The following is a 20175-nucleotide window of genomic DNA, read 5'->3' as shown; positions in this document are numbered from 1 at the left end:
GTGCCTGAGGGATAATGGGATGCATTGACTGATGGAAATGGGATGCAGTGACTGAGGGAATTGAGATGCAGTGACTGAACGAAATGAGATGCAGTGACTGAGGGAAATGAGATGCAGTGACAGAGGGAAATGAGATGCAGTGACAGAGGGAAATGAGATGCAGTGACTGAGGGACCGGTGGTGCCGTGACTGAGGGACAGGTGGTGCCGTGACTGAGGGACAGGAGGTGCTGTGACTGAGGGACAGGAGATGCCATGACTGTGGGAAATGAGATGCAGTGACTGTGGGAAATGGGTTGCAGTGACTGTGAGAAAAGTTTGCAGTGACTGTGGGAAAAGGGAGGCAGTGTCTGAGTGAAATGGGATGCAGTGACTGAGTGAAAAGGGATGTAGTGACTGACTGAAAAGGGATGCAGTGACTGAGTGAAATGGGATGCAGTGACTGAGGGTAATGGGACGCAGTGACTGAGGGTAATGGGACGCAGTGACTGCGGGAAAGGAGATGCAGTGACTGCGGGAAAGGAGATGCAGTGACTGAGGGAAATGAGATGCAGTGCCTGTGTGAAATGGGATGCAGTGACTGATTGAAATGGGATGCAGTGACTGAGGGAAATGGGATACAGTGCCTGACCGAAAAGGGACGCACTGACTGAGTGAAATGGGATGCAGTGACTGAGGGACATGAGATGCAGTGACTGAGGGTAATGGGACGCAGTGACTGAGGGCAATGGGATGCAGTGACTGAGGGACAGGAGGTGCCGTTACTGAGGGAATGGAGATACAGTGACTGTGGAAAGGAGATGCAGTGACTGTGGGAAATGGAATGCTGTGACTGAGGGTAATGGGATGCACTGTCTCAGTTCAATGAGATTCACTGTCTCAGTTAAATGGGCTGCAGTGACTGAGTGAAATGGGATGCTGTGACTGAGTGAAATGGGATGCAGTGACTGAGGGAAATGGGATGCAGTGACGTGGGAATTGGGTTGCAGTGACTATAGGAAAAGGTTGCAGTGACTGAGGGAAATGGGATGCAGTGACTGAGGGAAATGGGAGGCATTGACTGAGGGAAATGTGATGCAGTGACTGAGGGAAAGGAGATGCAGTGACTGACTGAAATGGGAGGTAGTGACTGACTGAAATGGGAGGGAGTGACTGAGTGAAATGGGCTGCAGTGACTGAGTGAAATGGGATGCTGTGACTGAGTGAAATGGGATGCAGTGACTGAGGGAAATGGGATGCAGTGACTGTGGGAATTGGGTTGCAGTGACTGAGGGTAATGGGATGCAGTGACTGAGGGTAATGGGATGCAGTGACTGAGGGTAATGGGATGCAGTGACTGAGTGAAATGGGATGCAGTGACTGAGTGAAATGGGATGCAGTGACTGAGTGAAATGTGATGCAGTCACTGAGTGAAATGTGATGCAGTCACTGAGGGAAATGAGATGCAGTGACTGAGGGTAATGTGATGCAGTGGCTGAGTGAAATGCGATGCTGTGACTGCGGAAGGGACATGCAGTGACTGAGTGAAATGGGGTGCTGTGACTCGGTGAAATGTGATGCAGTGACTGAGTGAAATGGGATGCAGTCACTGAGTGAAATGGGATGCAGTCACTGAGTGAAATGGGAAGCAGTCACTGAGGGAAATGAAATGCAGGGACTGAGGGTTATGAGACGCAGTGACTGAATGAAATGCGATGCAGTGACTGTGGGAAATGGGATGCAGTGACTTAGTGAAATGAAATGCAGTGACTGAGGGAAAGGAGATGCAGTGACTGTGGGAAATGGGTTGCAGTGCCTGAGTGAAATGGGCCGCAGTGCCTGAGTGAAATGGGATGCAGTGCCTGAGTGAAATGGGATGCAGTGCCTGAGTGAAATGGGATGCAGTGCCTGACTGAAATGGGACGCAGTGCCTGAGGGTAATGGGGTGCACTGACTGAATGAAATGCGATGCAGTGACTGTGGGAAATGGGATGCCGTGACTGTGGGGAATAAGGGGTGGGGACTGAGGGTAATGCGATGCAGTGACTGAGTGAAATGCGATGCAGTGACAAAGGAAAGGACATGCAGTGACTATGGGAAATGGGATGCCCTGACTGAGTGAGATGGGGTGCCGGGACTGTGGGGAGTAGGGTGTGGTGACTGATGGAAATTGATTTACTGTCTCAGTTGAACAGGATTCACTGTCTCCGTTAAATGGGATGCAGTGACTGAGTGAAATGTTATGTAGTGACTGATTGAAATGGGATGCAGTGACTGATCGAAATGAGTTGCAGTGACAGAGGGAAATGAGATGCAGTGAATGAGGGACAGAAGGTGCCGTGAATGAATGAAATGAGGTGCCATGACTGAGGGAAAGTAGATGCAGTGACTGAGAGAAAGGAGATGCAGTGACCGTGGGTAATGGATTGCAGTGACTGAGGGAAATGGGATGCAGTGCCTGAGTGAAATGGGCTGCAGTGCCTGAGTGAAATGGGATGCAGTGACTGACTGAAATGGGATGCAGTGACTGAGGTACGTGGGCTGCAGTGCCCGAGTGAAATGGGCTGCAGTGCCCGAGTGAAATGGGCTGCAGTGCCTGAGTGAAATGGGCTGCAGTGCCTGAGGGATAATGGGATGCATTGACTGATGGAAATGGGATGCAGTGACTGAGGGAATTGAGATGCAGTGACTGAATGAAATGAGATGCAGTGACTGAGGGAAATGAGATGCAGTGACAGAGGGAAATGAGATGCAGTGACAGAGGGAAATGAGATGCAGTGACTGAGGGACCGGTGGTGCCGTGACTGAGGGACAGGTGGTGCCGTGACTGAGGGACAGGAGGTGCTGTGACTGAGGGACAGGAGATGCCATGACTGTGGGAAATGAGATGCAGTGACTGTGGGAAAGGAGATGCAGTGACTGTGGGAAATGGGTTGCAGTGACTGTGAGAAAAGTTTGCAGTGACTGTGGGAAAAGGGAGGCAGTGTCTGAGTGAAATGGGATGCAGTGACTGAGTGAAAAGGGATGTAGTGACTGACTGAAAAGGGATGCAGTGACTGAGTGAAATGGGATGCAGTGACTGAGTGAAATGGGATGCAGTGACTGAGGGTAATGGGACGCAGTGACTGAGGGTAATGGGACGCAGTGACTGCGGGAAAGGAGATGCAGTGACTGCGGGAAAGGAGATGCAGTGACTGAGGGAAATGAGATGCAGTGCCTGTGTGAAATGGGATGCAGTGCCTGAGTGAAATGGGATGCAGTGACTGTGGGAAATGGGATGCAGTGACTGTACGAAAAGGTTGCAGTGATTGAGTGAAATGCGATGCAGTGACTGAGGGAAAGGAGATGCAGTGACTGTGGGAAATGGAATGCTGTTACTGAGGGTAATGGGATGCTGTGACTGAGAGAAATGGGATGCTGTGACTGAGTGAAATGGGATGCAGTGACTGTGGGAAATGGGTTGCAGTGACTGTGGGTAACGTTTGCTGTGACTGTGGGAAACGGGAGGCAGTGACTGAGGGAAATGGGACGCAGTGACTGAGTGTAATGGGATGCAATCACTGAGTGAAAAGGGATGCAGTGACTGAGTGAAAAGGGATGCAGTGACTGAGTGAAAAGGGATGCAGTGACTGAGGGTAATGTGGTGCAGTGCCTGAGTGAAATGGGATGCAGTGACTGAGTGAAATGGGATGCAGTGACTGAGTGAAATGGGACGCAGTGACTGAGGGAAATGGGAGGCAGTGACTGAGGGACAGGAGGTGCCGTTACTGAGGGAAATGGATTGCTCTGACTGAGGGTAATGGGATGCACTGTCTCAGTTCAATGAGATTCACTGTCTCAGTTAAATGCGATGCAGTGACTGAGTGAAAAGGGATGCAGTGACTGAGTGAAATGGGATGCAGTGACTGAGTGAAATGGGAGGCAGTGACTGAGTGAAATGGGAGGCAGTGACTGAGGGAAATGGGAGGCAGTGACTGAGGGAAATGGGAGGCAGTGACTGAGGGAAATGGGAGGCAGTGACTGAGGGAAATGGGAAGCAGTGACTGAGGGAAATGGGAGGCAGTGACTCTGGGAAATGGGATGCACTGACTGAATGAGATGGGGTGCTCAGACTGAGTGAAATGTGATGCAGTGACTGAGGGAAAGGAGATGCAGTGACTGACTGAAATGGGAGCTAGTGACTGAGTGAAATGAGAGGGAGTGACTGAGTGAAGTGGGAGGCAGTGACTGAGTGAAGTGGGAGGCAGTGACTGAGGGTAATGGGATGCAGTGACAGAGGGGAATGGGATGCAGTGACTGAGCGTAATGGGATGCAGTGACTGAGCGTAATGGGATGCAGTGACTGAGTGAAATGGGATGCAGTGACTGAGCGTAATGGGATGCAGTGACTGAGGGTAATGTGATGCAGTGACTGAGTGAAATGCGATGCTGTGACTGAGGAAGGGACATGGAGTGACTGAGTGAAATGGGGTGCTGAGACTGAGTGAAATGGGATGCAGTGACTGAGTGAATTGGGATGCAGTGACTGAGTGAAATAGGTGGCTGAGACTGACGGTAATGGGATGCAGTCACTGAGTGAAATGGCATGCAGTGACTGAGTGAAATGGGATGCAGTGTTTGAGGGAAATAAGATGCAGTGACTGAGGGAAATGAGATGCAGTGACTGAGGGAATGGAGATGCAGTGACTTGGAAATGGAATGCTGTGACTGAGGGCAATGGGATGCTGTGACTGAGTGAAGTGGGAGGCAGTGACTGAGTGAAGTGGGAGGCAGTGACTGAGTGAAATGGGTGGCAGCGACTGTGTGAAGTGGCAGGCAGTGACTGTGTGAAGTGGCAGGCAGTGACTGTGTGAAGTGGCAGGCAGTGACTGTGTTGAATTGGGAGGCAGTGACTCGGTGAAATGGGATGCAGTGACTGAGTGAAGTGGGAAGCAGTGACTGAGTGAAATGGGAAGCAGTGACTGAGTGAAATGGGAAGCAGTGAGTGAGGGTCATGGGATGCAGTGAGCGAGGGTCATGGGATGCAGTGACTGAAGGAAATGGGATGCAATGACTGAGTGAATATGATGAAGTGGCTGAGTGAAATGGGATGCAGTGGCTGAGTGAAATGGGATGCAGTGGCTGAGTGAAATGGGATGCAGTGGCTGAGTGAAATGGGATGCAGTGGCTGAGTGAAATGGGATGCAGTGACTGAGGAAAATGAGTTGCAGTGACTGAGCGAAAAGAGATGCAGTGACTGAGGGTCATGGGATGCATCGTCTCAGTTCAATGAGATTCACTGTCTCAGTGAAATGGGACGCAGTGACTGAGGGAAATGTGATGCCGTGACTGGGGAATAGGGTGCGGTGACTGATGGAAATGGATTCACTGTCTCACTTGGATAGGATTCACTGTCTCCTGCTCAGACGGACTGGCCCCCGCAGCCCTGACCCGCTCAGAGGGACTGGCTTCCGCCGCCCTGACCCGCTCAGAGGGACTGGCCCCCGCAGCCCTGACCCGCTCAGAGGGACTGGCCCCCGCAGCCAGAGCCGTTCAGAGGGACTAGCCCCCGCTGCCCTGACCCGCTCAGAGGGACTGGCCCCCGCAGCCCTGACCCGCTCAGAGGGACTGGCCCCCGCAGCCAGAGCCGCTCAGAGGGACTAGCCCCCGCTGCCCTGACCCGCTCAGTGCGACTTGCCCCCTGCAGTCCTGTCCCGCTCACTGCGACTTGCCCCCCGCAGACCTGACCCGCTCACTGCGACTTGCCCCCCGCAGCCCTGACCCGCTCACTGCAACACTGCCCCCCGCAGCCCTGACCCGCTCACTGCGACTTGCCCTCCGCAGCCCTGACCTGCTCACTGCGACACTGCCCCCGGAAGCCCTGACCCGCTCACTGCGATTTGCCCCCCGCAGTCCTGACCCGCTCACAGGGACTGGCCCCCCGCAGACCTCACCCGCTCACAGGGACTGGCCCCCGCAGCCCTGACCCGCTCACTGCGACTTGCCCCCCGCAGCCCTGACCCGCTGACAGGGACTGGCCCCCCCCGCAGACCTCACCCGCTCACAGGGTCTGGCCCCGGCAGCCCTGACCCGCTCACTGCGACTTGCCCCCCGCAGCCCTGACCCGCTGACAGGGACTGGCCCCCCGCAGCCCTGACCCGCTCACAGGGACTGGCCCCCGCAGCCCAGACCCGCTCACAGGGACTGGCCCCCGCAGACCTGACCCGCTCACTGCGACTTGCCCCCCGCAGTCCTGTCCCGCTGACAGGGACTTGCCGCCCGCAGTCCTCTCCCGCTCACAGGGACTGGCCCCCGCAGCCCTGACCCGCTCACTGCGACTTTCCCCCCGCAGTCCTTTCCTGCTGACAGGGACATGCCCCCGCAGGTCTGACCCGCTCAGAGGGACTGGCCGCCGCAGCCCTGACCCGCTGAGATGGACTGGCCCCCGCAGCCCTGACCCGCTCAGAGGGACTGTCCCCCGCCGCCCTGACCCGCTCAGAGGGACTGTCCCCCGCAGCCCTGACCCGCTCAGAGGGACTGGCCCCCGCAGCCCTGACCCGCTCAGAGGGCTGGGCCCCCGCAGCCCTGACTCCGCTCACTGCGACTTGACCCCCGCAGTCCTGTCCCGCTCACTGCGACTTGCCCCCCGCAGCCCTGACCCGCTCACTGTGACACTGCCCCCCGCAGCCCTGACCCACTCACGCGGACTGTTCCCCCGCTGCCCTGTCCCGCTGACAGGGACTTGCCCTCGCAGCCCTGACCCGCTCACTGCGACTTGACCCTTGCAGTCCTGTCCCGCTGACAGGAACTGGCCCCCGCAGCCCTGACCCGCTGACAGCGACTGGCCCCCGCAGCCCTGACCCGCTGACAGGGACTGGCCCCCGCAGCCGTGACCCGCTCACAGGGACTGGTCCCCCGCAACCCTGACCCGCTCAATGCGACATTGCCACCCGCACCCCAGACCTGCTCACTGCGACTTGCCTCCCGCAGCCCTGACCCACTATGAGGGCCTGCCCCTGCAGCCCTGACCCGCTCGCAGGGAATGGCCCCCGCAGCCCTGACCCGCTCTCTGCAACTTGACCCCCGCGGACCTGACCCGCTCACAGGGACTTGCCCCTTGCAGTCCTGACCCTCGCACTGCGACCTGCTCCCCGCAGTCCTGACCCGCTCACAGTGACCTGCCCCTTGCAGTCCTGTCCCGCTGACAGGGACTTGCCCCGGCAGCCCTGACCCGCTCAGAGGTACTGGCCCCCGCAGCCCTGACCCACTCACAGGAACTGGCCCCCGCAGCCCTGACCCGCTCTCTGCGACTTGCCCCACGCATCCCTGAGCCGCTCACTGCGACTTGCCCCCCAAAGCCCTGACCCGCTCACAGGGACTTGCCCCTTGCAGTCCTGACCCGCTCACTGCCACCTGCCCCCGCAGTCCTGTCCCGCTGAAAGGGACATGCCCATTGCAGTCCTGACCCGCTCACTGCGACCTGCCCCCCCCGCAGTCCTGACCCGCTCACTGCGACACTGCCCCCCGCACCCCTGACCCGCTCACTGCGAATGGCCCCCCGCAGCCCTGACCCGCTCACTGCGACCTGCCCCCCGCAGCCCTGACCCGCTCACTGCGACACTGACCCCCGCAGTCCTCACCCGCTCAGGGGGACCGGCCCCTCGCAGCCCTCACCCGCTCACGCAAACCGGCACCCCGCAGCACTGACCCGCTCACTGCCACCTGCCCCTTGCAGTCCTGTCCCGGTGACAGGGACTGGCCCCTGCAGCCCTGACCCGCTCACAGGAACTGGCCCCCCGCAGCCCTGACCCGCTCACTGCGACTTGTCCCCCCGCACACCTGACCCGCTCACTGCGACTTGCCCCCCCGCAGACCTGATCCGCTCACTGCGACTTGCCCCCCGCAGTCCTGATCCACTAACTGCGACTGGCCCCCCGCCGCCCTGACCCGCTCAGGGGGACCGGCCCCCCACAGCCCTGACCTGCTCACGGGGACCGGCCCCCCACAGCCCTGACCCGCTCACTGCGACTTGCCCCCCGCAGCCCTGACCCGGTGACAGGGACTGGCCCCCGCAGCCCTGTCCAGCTCACAGGGACTGGCCCCCACAGCCCTGACCCGCTCACTGCGACTTGCTCCCTGCAGTCCTGTCCCGCTGACAGGGACTTGCCCCCGCAGCCCTGACCCGCTCATTGCGTCTGGCCCCCCGCAGCCCTGACCCGCTCACTGCGGCTTGCCCCCGGCAGCCCTGACCCGCTCACTGCGATTTGCCCCCCGCAGTCCTGACCCGCTCACTGCGACTTGCCCCCGCAGTCCTGTCCCGCTCACTGCGAATGGCCCCCTGCAGCCCTGACCCGCTCACTGCGAACTACCCCCCGCAGCCCTGACCCGCTCACTGCGACACTGCCCCCGACAGCCCTGATCCGCTCACTGCGACTTGGCCCCGCAGCTCTGACCCGCTCAGAGGGACTGGCCCCCACCGCGCCGACCCGCTCACATGGACTGGCCCCCGCAGCCGTGACCCGCTCACTGCGACTTGTTGCCCACAGACCTGACCCGCTCAGTGCCATTTGCCCTCCGCGGTCCTGACCCGCTCACTGCGACACTGCCACCCGCAGCCCTGACCCGCTCACTGCGACCTGCCCCCCGCAGCCCTGACCCGCTCACTGCGACACTGCCCCCCCGAGCCCTGACCCGCTCGCAGGGACTGGCCGCCGCAGCCCTGACTCGCTCACAGGTACTGACCCCCCGCAGCCATGACCCGCTCAATGCTACCCAGCCTCCCGCAGCCCTGACCCGCTCACTGCGACTTGCCCCCCGCAGCCCTGACCCGCTCAGAGGGCCTGCCCCCGCAGCCCTGACCTGCTCGCTGCGACACTGCACCCCGCAGCCCTGACCCCCTCACTGCGACTTGCCCCCCGCAGTCCTGTCCCGCTGACAGGGACTTGCCCCTGCAGCCCTGTCCCGCTTACTGCGACTTTCCCCCCGCAGCCCTGTCCCGCTGACTGCGACTTGCTCCCCGCAGCCCTGACCCCTCACTGCGACTTGCCCCCCGCAGACCTGACCCGCTCAGGGGCACTGGCCCCCGCAGCCCTGACCCGCTCACTGCGACTTGCCCCCCGCAGCCCTGACCCGCTCAGACGGCCTGCCCCTCGCAGCCCTGACCCGCTCACAGGGCTTGGCCCTCCGCAGCCCTGACCCGGTGACAGGGACTGGCCCCCACAGCCCTGACCCGCTCACTGCCGCTTGCCCCCCACAGTCCTGTCCCGCTGACAGGGACCTGCCCCTTGCAGTCCTGTCCCGCTGACAGGGACTTGCACCCGCTGCCCTGACCCGCTCTCTGCGACTGGCCCCCCGCAGCCCTGACCCGCTCACTGCGACTTGCCCCCCGCAGCCCTGACCCGCTCACTGTGACTTGCCCCCCGCAGACCTGACCCGCTCACTGCGACTTGCCCCCCGCAGTCCTGTCCCGCTGACAGGGACCTGCCCCTTGCAGTCCTGTCCCGCTGACAGGGACTTGCACCCGCTGCCCTGACCCGCTCACTGCGACTTGTCCCCCGCAGCCCTGACCCGCTCTCTGCGACAAGCCCCCCGCAGCCCTGACCCGCTCAGGGGGACCGGCCCCCCACAGCCCTGACCCGCTCAGGGGGACCGGTCCCCCGCAGCCCTGACCCGCTGATAGGGGCTGGCCCCCGCAGCCCTCAGCAGCTCACAGGGACTGGCCCCCCGCAGACCTGACCCGCTCACTGCAACTGGCCCCCCGCAGCCCTGACCCGCTCACTGCGACTTGCCCCCCGCAGTCCTGTTCCGCTGACAGGGACTTGCCCCCGCAGCCCTGACCCACTCACTGCGAGTTGCCGCCCGCAGCCCTGACCCGCTCACCGGGACTGACCCCCGCATCCCTGACCCGCTTACCGGGACTGGCCCCCCGCAGCCCTGACCCCCTCACTGCGACTTGACCCCCTCACTGCGACTTGACCCCCGCAGTCCTGTCCCGCTGACAGGGACATGCCCCTGCAGCCCTGTCCCGCTTACTGCGACTTTCCCCCCGCAGCCCTGACCCGCTGACTGCGACTTGCACCCCGCAGCCCTGACCCCTCACTGCGACTTGCCCCCCACAGACCTGACCCGCTCAGGGGGACTGGCCCCCGCAGCCCTGACCCGCTCACAGGGACTGGCCCGCGCAGCTGTGACCCGCTCACAGGGACTGGCCCCCGCAGCCCTAACCCGCTCACAGGGACTGGCCCCCCGCAGTCCTGTTTCGCTGACAGGGACTTGCCCCCGCAGCCCTGACCCATTCACTGCGAGTTGCCCCCCGCAGCCCTGACCCGCTCACAGGGACTGACCCCCGCAGCCCTGACCCGCTCACTGCGACTTGCCCCTCGCAGCCCTGACCCGCTCACAGGGATTGGCCCTCCTCAGCCCTGACCCGGTGACAGGGACTGGCCCCCACAGCCCTGACCCGCTCACTGCCGCTTGCCCCCCGCAGTCCTGTCCCGCTGACAGGGACCTGCCCCTTGCAGTCCTCTCCCGCTGACAGGGACTTGCCCCCCGCAGCCCTGACCCGCTCACTGCGACTTGTCCCCCACAGCCCTGACCCGCTCACTGCGACACTGCCCCCCCCAGCCCTGACCCGCTCGCAGGGACTGGCCGCCGCAGCCCTGACTCGCTCACAGGTACTGACCCCCCGCAGCCCTGACCCGCTCAATGCTACCCAGCCTCCCGCAGCCCTGACCCGCTCACTGCGACTTGCCCCCTGCAGTCCTGTCCTGCTGACAGGGACTGGTACCCGCAGCCCTGACCCGCTCAGAGGGACTGGACCCCCGCAGCCCTGACCCGCTCACTGCGACTGGCCCCCCGCACCCCTGACCCGCTCACTGTGACTTGCCCCCCACAGCCCTGACCCGCTCACTTCGACTTGCCCCCCGCAGAGCTGACCCGCTCACTGCGACACTGCCCTCCTCAGCCCTGACCCGCTCACTGTGACTTGCCCCGCGCAGCTCTGACCCACTCAGAGGGACTGGCCCATGCTGCGCTGACCCGCTTACATGGACTGGCCCCCGCAGCCCTGACCCGCTCACTGCGACACTGCCCCTAGCAGCCCTGACCCGCTCACTGCGACTTGCCCCACGCAGCCCTGACCCGCTCACATGGACTGGCCCACGCAGCCCTGACCCGCTCACAGGGACTGGCCCCCCGCAGCCCTGACCCGCTCACGGGGACCGGCCCCCCTGCAGTCCTGTCCCACTGACATGGACATGCCCCCGCAGCCCTGACCCGCTCACTGCGACTTGCCCTCCGCAGTCCTGACCTGCTCACTGCGACTTGCCCCCCGCAGCCCTGACCCGCTCACTGCGACACTGCCCCCCGCAGCCCTGACCCGCTCACAGGGACTGGCCCCCCGCAGCCCTGACCCGCTCACTGCTACTTGCCCCCCGCAGCCCTGACCCGCTCACAGGGACTGGCCCACCGCAGCTCTGACCCGCTGACAGGGACTGGCCCCCGCAGCCCTGACTTGCTCACAGGGACTGGCCCCCCGCTGTCCTGACCCGCTCACAGGTACTGACCCCCCGCAGCCCTGACCCGCTCAATGCTACCCAGCCTCCCGCAGCCCTGACCCGCTCACTGCGACTTGCCCCCTGCAGTCCTGTCCTGCTGACAGGGACTGGTACCCGCAGCCCTGACCCGCTCAGAGGGACTGGACCCCCGCAGCCCTGACCCGCTCACTGCGACTGGCCCCCCGCACCCCTGACCCGCTCACTGTGACTTGCCCCCCGCACCCCTGACCCGCTCACTGTGACTTGCCCCCCACAGCCCTGACCCGCTCACTTCGACTTGCCCCCCGCAGAGCTGACCCGCTCACTGCGACACTGCCCTCCTCAGCCCTGACCCGCTCACTGTGACTTGCCCCGCGCAGCTCTGACCCACTCAGAGGGACTGGCCCATGCTGCGCTGACCCGCTTACATGGACTGGCCCCCGCAGCCCTGACCCGCTCACTGCGACACTGCCCCTAGCAGCCCTGACCCGCTCACTGCGACTTGCCCCACGCAGCCCTGACCCGCTCACACGGACTGGCCCACGCAGCCCTGACCCGCTCACAGGGACTGGCCCCCCGCAGCCCTGACCCGCTCACGGGGACCGGCCCCCCTGCAGTCCTGTCCCACTGACATGGACATGCCCCCGCAGCCCTGACCCGCTCACTGCGACTTGCCCTCCGCAGTCCTGACCTGCTCACTGCGACTTGCCCCCCGCAGCCCTGACCCGCTCACTGCGACACTGCCCCCCGCAGCCCTGACCCGCTCACAGGGACTGGCCCCCCGCAGCCCTGACCCGCTCACTGCGACTTGCCCCCCGCAGCCCTGACCCGCTCACAGGGACTGGCCCACCGCAGCTCTGACCCGCTGACAGGGTCTGGCCCCCGCAGCCCTGACCTGCTCACAGGGACTGGCCCCCCGCAGTCCTGACCTGCTCACTGCGACTTGCCCCCCGCAGCCCTGACCCGCTCACTGCGACACTGCCCCCCGCAGCCCTGACCCGCTCACAGGGACTGGCCCCCCGCAGCCCTGACCCGCTCACTGCGACTTGCCCCCCGCAGCCCTGACCCGCTCACAGGGACTGGCCCACCGCAGCTCTGACCCGCTGACAGGGTCTGGCCCCCGCAGCCCTGACCTGCTCACAGGGACTGGCCCCCCGCAGTCCTGACCCGCTCACTGCGACTTGCCCCCCGCTGTCCTGACCCGCTCACTGCGACTTGCCCCCCGCAGCCCTGACCCGCTGACTGCGACTTGCCCCAGGCAGGCCTGACCCGCTCACAGGGACTGGCCCGCCGCAGCCCTGACCCGCTTACATGGACTGGCCCCCACAGCCCTGACCTGCTGACTGCGACACTGCCCCCCGCAGCCTTGACCCGCTCACAGGGACTCGCCCCCCGCAGCCCTGACCCGCTCACTGCGACTTGCCCCCCACAGCCCTGACCCGCTCACAGGGACTGGCCCCCGCAGCCCTGACCTGCTCACTGGGACTGGCCCCCCGCAGTCCTGACCCGCTCACTGCGACTTGCCCCCCGCAGCCCTGACCCGCTCACTGCGACTTGCCCCCCGCAGCCCTGACCCGCTCACTGCGACTTGCCCCCCCGCAGCCCTGACTCGCTCACAGGGACTGGCCCCCACAGCCCTGACCCGTTCACAGGGGCTCTCCCCCCCCGCAGCCCTGACATGCTCACTGCGACTTGCCCCCCGCAGACCTGACCCTCTCACTGCGACTTGCCCCCTGCAGTCCTGTCCCGCTGACAGGGACTTGCCCCCAGCAGTTCTGTCCCGCTGACAGGGACTCGCCCCCGCAGACCTGACCCGCTCACTGCGTCTGGCCCCCCGCAGCCCTGACCCGCTCACTGCGACTTGCCCCCCGCAGCCCTGACCCGCTCACTGCGACTTGCCCCCCGCAGCCCTGACCCGCTCACAGGGACTGGCCCACGCAGCCCTGACCCGCTCACAGGGACTGACCCCGAGCAGCCCTGACCCGCTCACTGCGACTTGCCCCCCGCAGTCCTGTCCCGCTGACAGGGACTTGCCCCCCGCAGCCCTGACCCGCTGACAGGGACTGTCCCCCGCAGCCCTGACCAGCTCACAGGGTCTGCCCCCCACAGCCCTGACCCACTCACTGCCACTGGCCCCCCACAGCCCTGTCCCACTCAGTGCGACTTGCCCCCCGCAGCCCTGACCCGCTCACTGCGACTTGCCCCCCGCAGCCCTGACCCGCTCACTGCGACTTGCCCCCCGCAGTCCTGTCCTGCTGACAGGGACTTGCCCCCCGCAGCCCTGACCTGCTGACAGGGACTGGCCCCCGCAGCCCTGACCCACTCACTGCCACTGGCCCCCCGCAGCCCTGTCCCACTCAGTGCGACTTGCCCCCCGCAGCCCTGACCCGCACACTGCGACTTGCCCCCCGCAGCCCTGACCCGCACACTGCGACTTGCCCCCCGCAGCCCTGTCCCACTGACAGGGACTTGCCCCCCGCAGCCCTGACCCGTTCACTGCGACACTGCCCCCGCAGCCCTGACCCACTCACTGCCACTGGCCCCCCACAGCCCTGACCCGCTCACTCCGACTTGCCCCCGCAGCCCTGACCCGCACACTGCGACTTGCCCCCCGCAGCCCTGTCCCACTGTCAGGGACTTGCCCCCCGCAGCCCTGACCCGCTCACTGCGACACTGCCCCCGCAGCCCTGACCCGCTCACTGCGACACTGCCCCTTGCACCCCTGACCCGCTCTCTGCGACTTGCCCCCCGCACCCCTGACCCGCTGACAGGGACTTGTCCCCGCAGCCCTGACCCGCTCACTGCGACTGGCCCCCCCGCTGATCGAAGTAATTGAAATGGAGATGCCAGGCCAGATGATGATTTGTACCTAGATGACGGGGGAGTGGTCAGGCCCCAGACTCCAGCTTATGGTTGATGAACTGGAATCTCAGTTTTGACCAATCAACAAATCATGTGGGGCAGAGTTACCAGGGAATGCTGTGCTTCAGGAGGCAGTCACACACCTTAGATTAACTAGCTGAAACTCGGTCAGTGGCCAATGACAAAGATCAGGGCAGGTGGAAGGATCCAGGATGTAGTGCAGAAGGAACCTTGGCCTTTGATCTTATCGAACAGGTTTGAGATTCTTTCTTCGTGTGTGGATGAGAGTGCAGGGTATAGGGAAGATGAGTAAACTGACTGTAGCACTTTGGTACAGGGGGGACATTCAGGAGGGGATAAAAAGTGAAATGTAGTTATAATCAGAGGTAGTATAGTTAGGAGAATGAACACTGTTCGTTGTGACCAGGATCGGGAGTCTCGAAAGTAGTGTTGCCTGCCTGGTGCCCAGGTTCAGAATATTCCATCTCGGCTACAAAGGAACTTGAAGTGGGAGGAGTAGAAATCCAGCTATCGTGGTCCACACAGGTACCATTGATATGGAAGAAAGAGGAAAGAGGTTCTGCTGAGGGATTATGAGCACCGAGGTGCTGAGGTGAGAAAGCAGAACCAGAATGGTAATAATCTCTGGATTATTATCTGAGCAATTTGGCACGGTGTGAACATAATTATAGATGTACATTGTTCAAATGGTGGCATGGCAGAAATGTGTTTGAATTCATGGGACATTGGCATCGGTATGGGGAAGGAGGGAGTCGTTCTGGTGTTATAGGCTCGACGAGAATCATATTGGGACAAGTATCCTCGCAAAATACAGAGCTAGGTCTGGGGCTAGGGCGTAAAAATAAAAAGTGTGGAGCGGGTGAGCTCAGTTGCATGGAAAATTGTGGAAAAAGTTAGAAGCTGGTAAGTGCTCAGCAAAGTTTCCAGAGCAAGTAATAGGACAAAAAGTATGGAAATGGTCAGGAGTCTCACTTCAGCTGCAGCAGATAAGAAGGGTGGCTGTAAATGCCAGACTGAAGATCTTGTATTGAATTGCAGGGAGTGTATGAAACAAAGTGAATGAGTTTGTGGTGCAGATTGAAATTGACAGATACATCACTCTGGGTATCACAGAGAGGTGGTTGTTAGGGGATAAGTGTTGGGAACGAAATAGCCAATGATTCATGTCCGATAGAAAGAACAGGCAAATGAACAGAGATAACAAAGTGTGGAGCTGGATGAGCACAGCAGGCCAAGCAGCATCTCAGGAGCGTAAAAGCTGACGTTTTGTCAGGCAGCATCAGAGGCTGAGGAAAGTTGAGGTTTTGGGTCAGGACCCTTCCTGAGAAATGGAGGGTGGAAGGGAGCTCAGAAACAAATAGCGTGGAGGGGGAGGAGGTGCTGGGGAAGGTAGGTTGGATGGTAATAAGTGAGTACTATCCAGATTGGAACAGATTTTCCCCAGGGGGGAATTAGTACGAATTCCAAATCACTCTCAAAATCTTAGTGACTGTTAACGTTGATGTTTTTTGTCTGTGTGTTTCAGTAATTGCATGACAGTTGAATGGTTCGTTGAGAGTGAGGAACCTATGGACTCTCACACACCAAGATGGAATTTAGTTCGAAGAGTGACTTCAAAATAGTTGCTTGCTTTTAAAATCTTGACCGTTTTTGCTGTCCAGTTGAATGAATTTGGCTTCATACTGCTTCAATAGGAATTAGTGTTTAATAGGAACATATTTGTGAAACTTACAGTTCCGCAAGTTTTAGCATAAACTGGTGCAGCCTTTCGGTGCTTGCAAAAAGGCTCACTTGTCCGTTAATACCGAAGGAAAATTCGAATTTAAAAGTAAGTTCACCCGGTGTCAGGGAATTAAATGTTAATGTTGACTCGAATATAATTTTTTAAAAAGTCATATATTTGTGTAACACTGAACTCAAATTAAAATTTCGATTTGCTGGTTTTACGTTGGATTCATTTTAAATGAGGGTGAAGATCACTTTAAATCCAGCATATTTGTTCAGAAAAGAAATAGCATGTCAAATAAAATTAACTGCATGACTCTTCATAGCCCTATATGTAGAATTTCATTCCGAACTATGAGACAGTTGTGACCCCATACTACCTCAGTGCTCATGGCAAGAGCAAGACTCCTGTTTGACGTGCTGTGCACTGCATGGAATGGCGGCAACATCAGATTCATTTATGCTTGAGAATCAAAAGAATATGACGATAAGATTTAAAATCAAAATCTCATTGAACACTTCAAGGAACGTATTACAGGAAGAGGGGGAAAGCATGTATGACTAATAGAAGGTGGTGGCGCAGATCAAATAGACCTGTGTGCTAAAACTTAACACAAATTTCACATTGAATGGAACAGTTCAAACAGGCTGGAGGAAGCAGACATGCCAGCCCAAACTTTTTGAATTTGAGCATTCTGTTCGTAAACATCAGCAAAATTGTGGGAAACATGTTTATTCTTTCTCTTTTATTGCACAGAACCATACGATGAGACTGTTTTGATGAGGAATTGAAAGATTATGTGTCCCATCCATTTGACTCACAGTTTGGTACCATAGGTTGGTACGATCTTCGTTGGAGAAGGAAAAGGGATGTTCCAGATACAGAAAATCGTCAAACCATTTACGACAAAGTCCGTTTCTGGTTAGTTTTAATTAATGCAGTTAACATTTTTAGCTCGACATGATTGCACAATGGAGTCAATAAGAAAATTCCATCTGATATTCCACATAAATTTTAAGTGGATATTAAAGCAGCTCATTTCTTTTTCACACTGTCTGCTGCTTTTCAGAATGGTTGTCTTATTGTCAAAACGTTTAGCTTTGACTCCATGGCTGCTTCCATTAGCTCACATTGAAACACATGTTTCTTCAGCCAAAAATGCACGTTTACCCGGTGTAGCTTGACTGACCTTCCCCTGTGGTCGTTCCTCTGAAATCCCCTGCGGTCGCTCCCCTGAAAAACAACTATACCATTTTGGATACTGTTCCGGGGGACGAGTTGGCAGTGGGTATGCAGTAGGGTGCAGGTCTCTGGCACAGAGTCTGTCCCTCTTGCATAGAAGGGAAGCGGGGATAGGAAGAGAGTGATAGTCATTGGGGACTCAATAGTTAGAGGGACTGATAGAAGATTTGCCGGGAACGAAAGAGACTCACGATTGGTGTGTTGCCTATCAGGTGCCAGGGTCTGTGATGTCTCGGATCATGTGTTTAGGGTCCTGAGGGGAGAGGTTGACCAGCCCCAAGTCGTGGGACACGTAGGCACCAACGACATAGGTAGAAAGAGGGATAGGGATGTCAGGCAGGATTTCAGGGAGCGAGGGTGGAAGTTGAGAGCGAGAACAAACAGAGTGGTCGTCACTAGTTTGTCACCGTACCACGTGATAGCGAGGCAAAGAACAGGGAGAGATTTCAGCTGAAGACGTGGCTGCAGGGATGGTGCAGGTGGGAGGGCTTCAGGTACATGGACAATTGGGGTTCATTCTGGGGAAGGTGGGACCTGGACAAACAGGACGATATCCACTTGAACCAGAGGGGCACTAATATCCTGGGTGGGAAATTGGCCTGTGCCATTCGGTTGGATTTAAACGAGCTCAGAAGGGGGATGGGAAACTGAGGTGTAGTCCCAGTACACAGGAGGATGAGCGTAGGGAGGACATGGTCAGGACCTCACTGTCACAGAAGTGTGCTGGCAGACAGCAAGCTGGATTGAAGTGTGACGACTTTAATGCCGGGAGTATCCGGAATAATGTAGGTGAGCTTGCAGCTTGGATAGGTACCACGGACTTCGATGTTGTGGCCATTTCGGAGACATGGATAGAGCAGGGTCAGGAATGGATGTTGCAGGTTCTCGTGTTTAGATCTTTCATTAAGGTCTGGGAAGGTGGTAAAAGAGGGGGAGGTGTGGCTTTGTTGGTCAAGGACAGTATAACGGCGGCTGAAAGAACCTTTGAGGACTCGTCTACTGAGGCGGTATGGGCTGATGTTGCCAAGGAACGTTTGTCGACTGAGTCAGTGTGGGTGGAAGTTCGGAACAACAAGGCAGCAGTCACCTCACTGGAGGTTTTCTACGGACCCCAAATAGCAGTTGAGAGATCGAAGAACTCATTGGCCGGCAGATTGTTGGAAAGTGCAAACGTAGCAGGGTTGTTGTTGTGGGTGACTTCAACTTTCCCAATATAGATTGAAACCTCCTCAGTGCAGATGGTTTGGATGGAGCCGTTTTTGTCAGGTGTGTTCAGGAGGGTTTCCTGACTTAGTTTGTGGACAGGCCGACGAGGCGGGAGGCCATTTTGGATTTGGTGCTCGGCGATGAGCCAGGACAGGTGTCAGATCTCGTGGTGGGAGAACACTTTGGCGACAGTGACCGCAAGAGCCTCACATTTAGCATAGCCATGGAAAGGGAAAGGAGCAGTTACCAGGGGAAGATATTTCACTGGGGTCAAGGAAATTATGATACTATCAGACAGGAGTTGGGAAGTACAGATTGGGAGCAATTGTTCCACAGAAAGGGCGCGGCAGACATGTGGAGGCTGTTCAAGGAGCAGTTGTTGCGAGTGATGTATAAATTTGTTCCTCTGAGACAGGGTAGAAGGGGTAATATTAAGGAGCCTTGGATGACGGGTACAGAGGTGCTTCTTGTCAAAAAGAAAAGGCAGCGTACGTAAGGTGGAGGAAGTGAGGGTCTAGCACAGCTTTAGAGTATTACAGGCCTGCTCGGAAGGAGCTCAAAAGATATTGCCTGTACAATTGTGACCTGTTACAACCTTTGTGTCCACGCTTGCTCATTCAATGGTGTCAAGATGCCAGCAGTGAGTGTACCTTCTCCATCCCCGAATGCTGTCAGCTCACATAAGACATAGTCCTTACTTAAAATCTTCTGATCAACCAAAGTTCATTGTAATGGACATTTTAGTTATCTGTCATGAAACGAAAACTGATTCTGACTGGCATGACCTGCAGTGCAAATGAATATCATCTGCGAAACGAGATTCCTTATGGGCTTGCAGCCGCTACAAATAATTGCTTTTCAAAGACGTTGCACACATACATTTTTTTCTCCTATTACCTTAGATTATTTTTTTGTTTATGCATGTTGTGTGGGATTCCAGTCAGGCCCATAAACACAGGTTGATGCAGTCACTGTTACAACAGGGTATTGAAGGAGAATTTGTGATCTTTGGAGTTTCATTCCAGTGTATGAAGGAGTGCATCATCAAGCCACTTCAGAGCACTACTGGCGACAAATTGTTGCAAGTTTTCAAGTGTTACCGATGGTCACATAAAATATGGCCTTTTTGTTGTTGCGCTATTCATCTTAGCTGCACCATATCTAGTATTTCGGCTTGGAAACTATTTCAATTTTTTTGATTGACTTATTCAAAATCATTTCTGATTGTTGTCATGATATCTACAATATGTTATTTTGATTGGAAATAGAGGATTGGATCTGTCTTAATGGAAATAATGTATGCGCTTATAAAACCCCTTCTGGGCAAGGTAGTTGCTCACTGGTTAGAGCTGCTCATGCACTGGGGAGCCAGTTGAGATTCCAGTCTTGGGTAACTATCTGTGTGGAATTGACACGTCCTCCCCGCGTCTGCGAGAGGCTTCTGCCAGGTGCTGCAGTTTCCTCCCATTGTTCAAAGATGTGCAGGTCCTTATATGTGATTTGTGAAGCATTTCTTAAATGTTTCAATCCTGCCAGCATCCAGTGCCTTGGACAAAATAACTGGAGATGAATAAAAGATACTGTGCCTTTTGACACCATTTCCTGCTGGATTTTCATCAATCCTGCT

The 20175-nt window shown here is 58.1% G+C and overlaps 1 protein-coding gene across 5 annotated transcripts in view; it reads left to right on the top strand.

The window, feature by feature from the left end:
• LOC132207818 (complement C4-like) overlaps positions 1 to 20175 on the top strand; it is a 343465-nt gene that overhangs the window by 151820 nt on the left and 171470 nt on the right. For all 5 annotated transcript variants that reach the window (XR_009443868.1, XR_009443867.1, XR_009443870.1 and 2 more), the window contains exon 5: positions 16857 to 17021. The gene's annotated coding sequence lies outside the window, so the exon portion shown is untranslated. The remainder of the gene's footprint in view (positions 1 to 16856; positions 17022 to 20175) is intronic.

Source organism: Stegostoma tigrinum, unplaced genomic scaffold (assembly GCF_030684315.1).
Source record: "Stegostoma tigrinum isolate sSteTig4 unplaced genomic scaffold, sSteTig4.hap1 scaffold_167, whole genome shotgun sequence".
Classification (NCBI taxonomy): Eukaryota; Metazoa; Chordata; class Chondrichthyes; order Orectolobiformes; family Stegostomatidae; genus Stegostoma; species Stegostoma tigrinum.
Note: the sequence above shows the minus strand (reverse complement) of the source record. Positions and strands in the feature narration are given on the sequence as shown.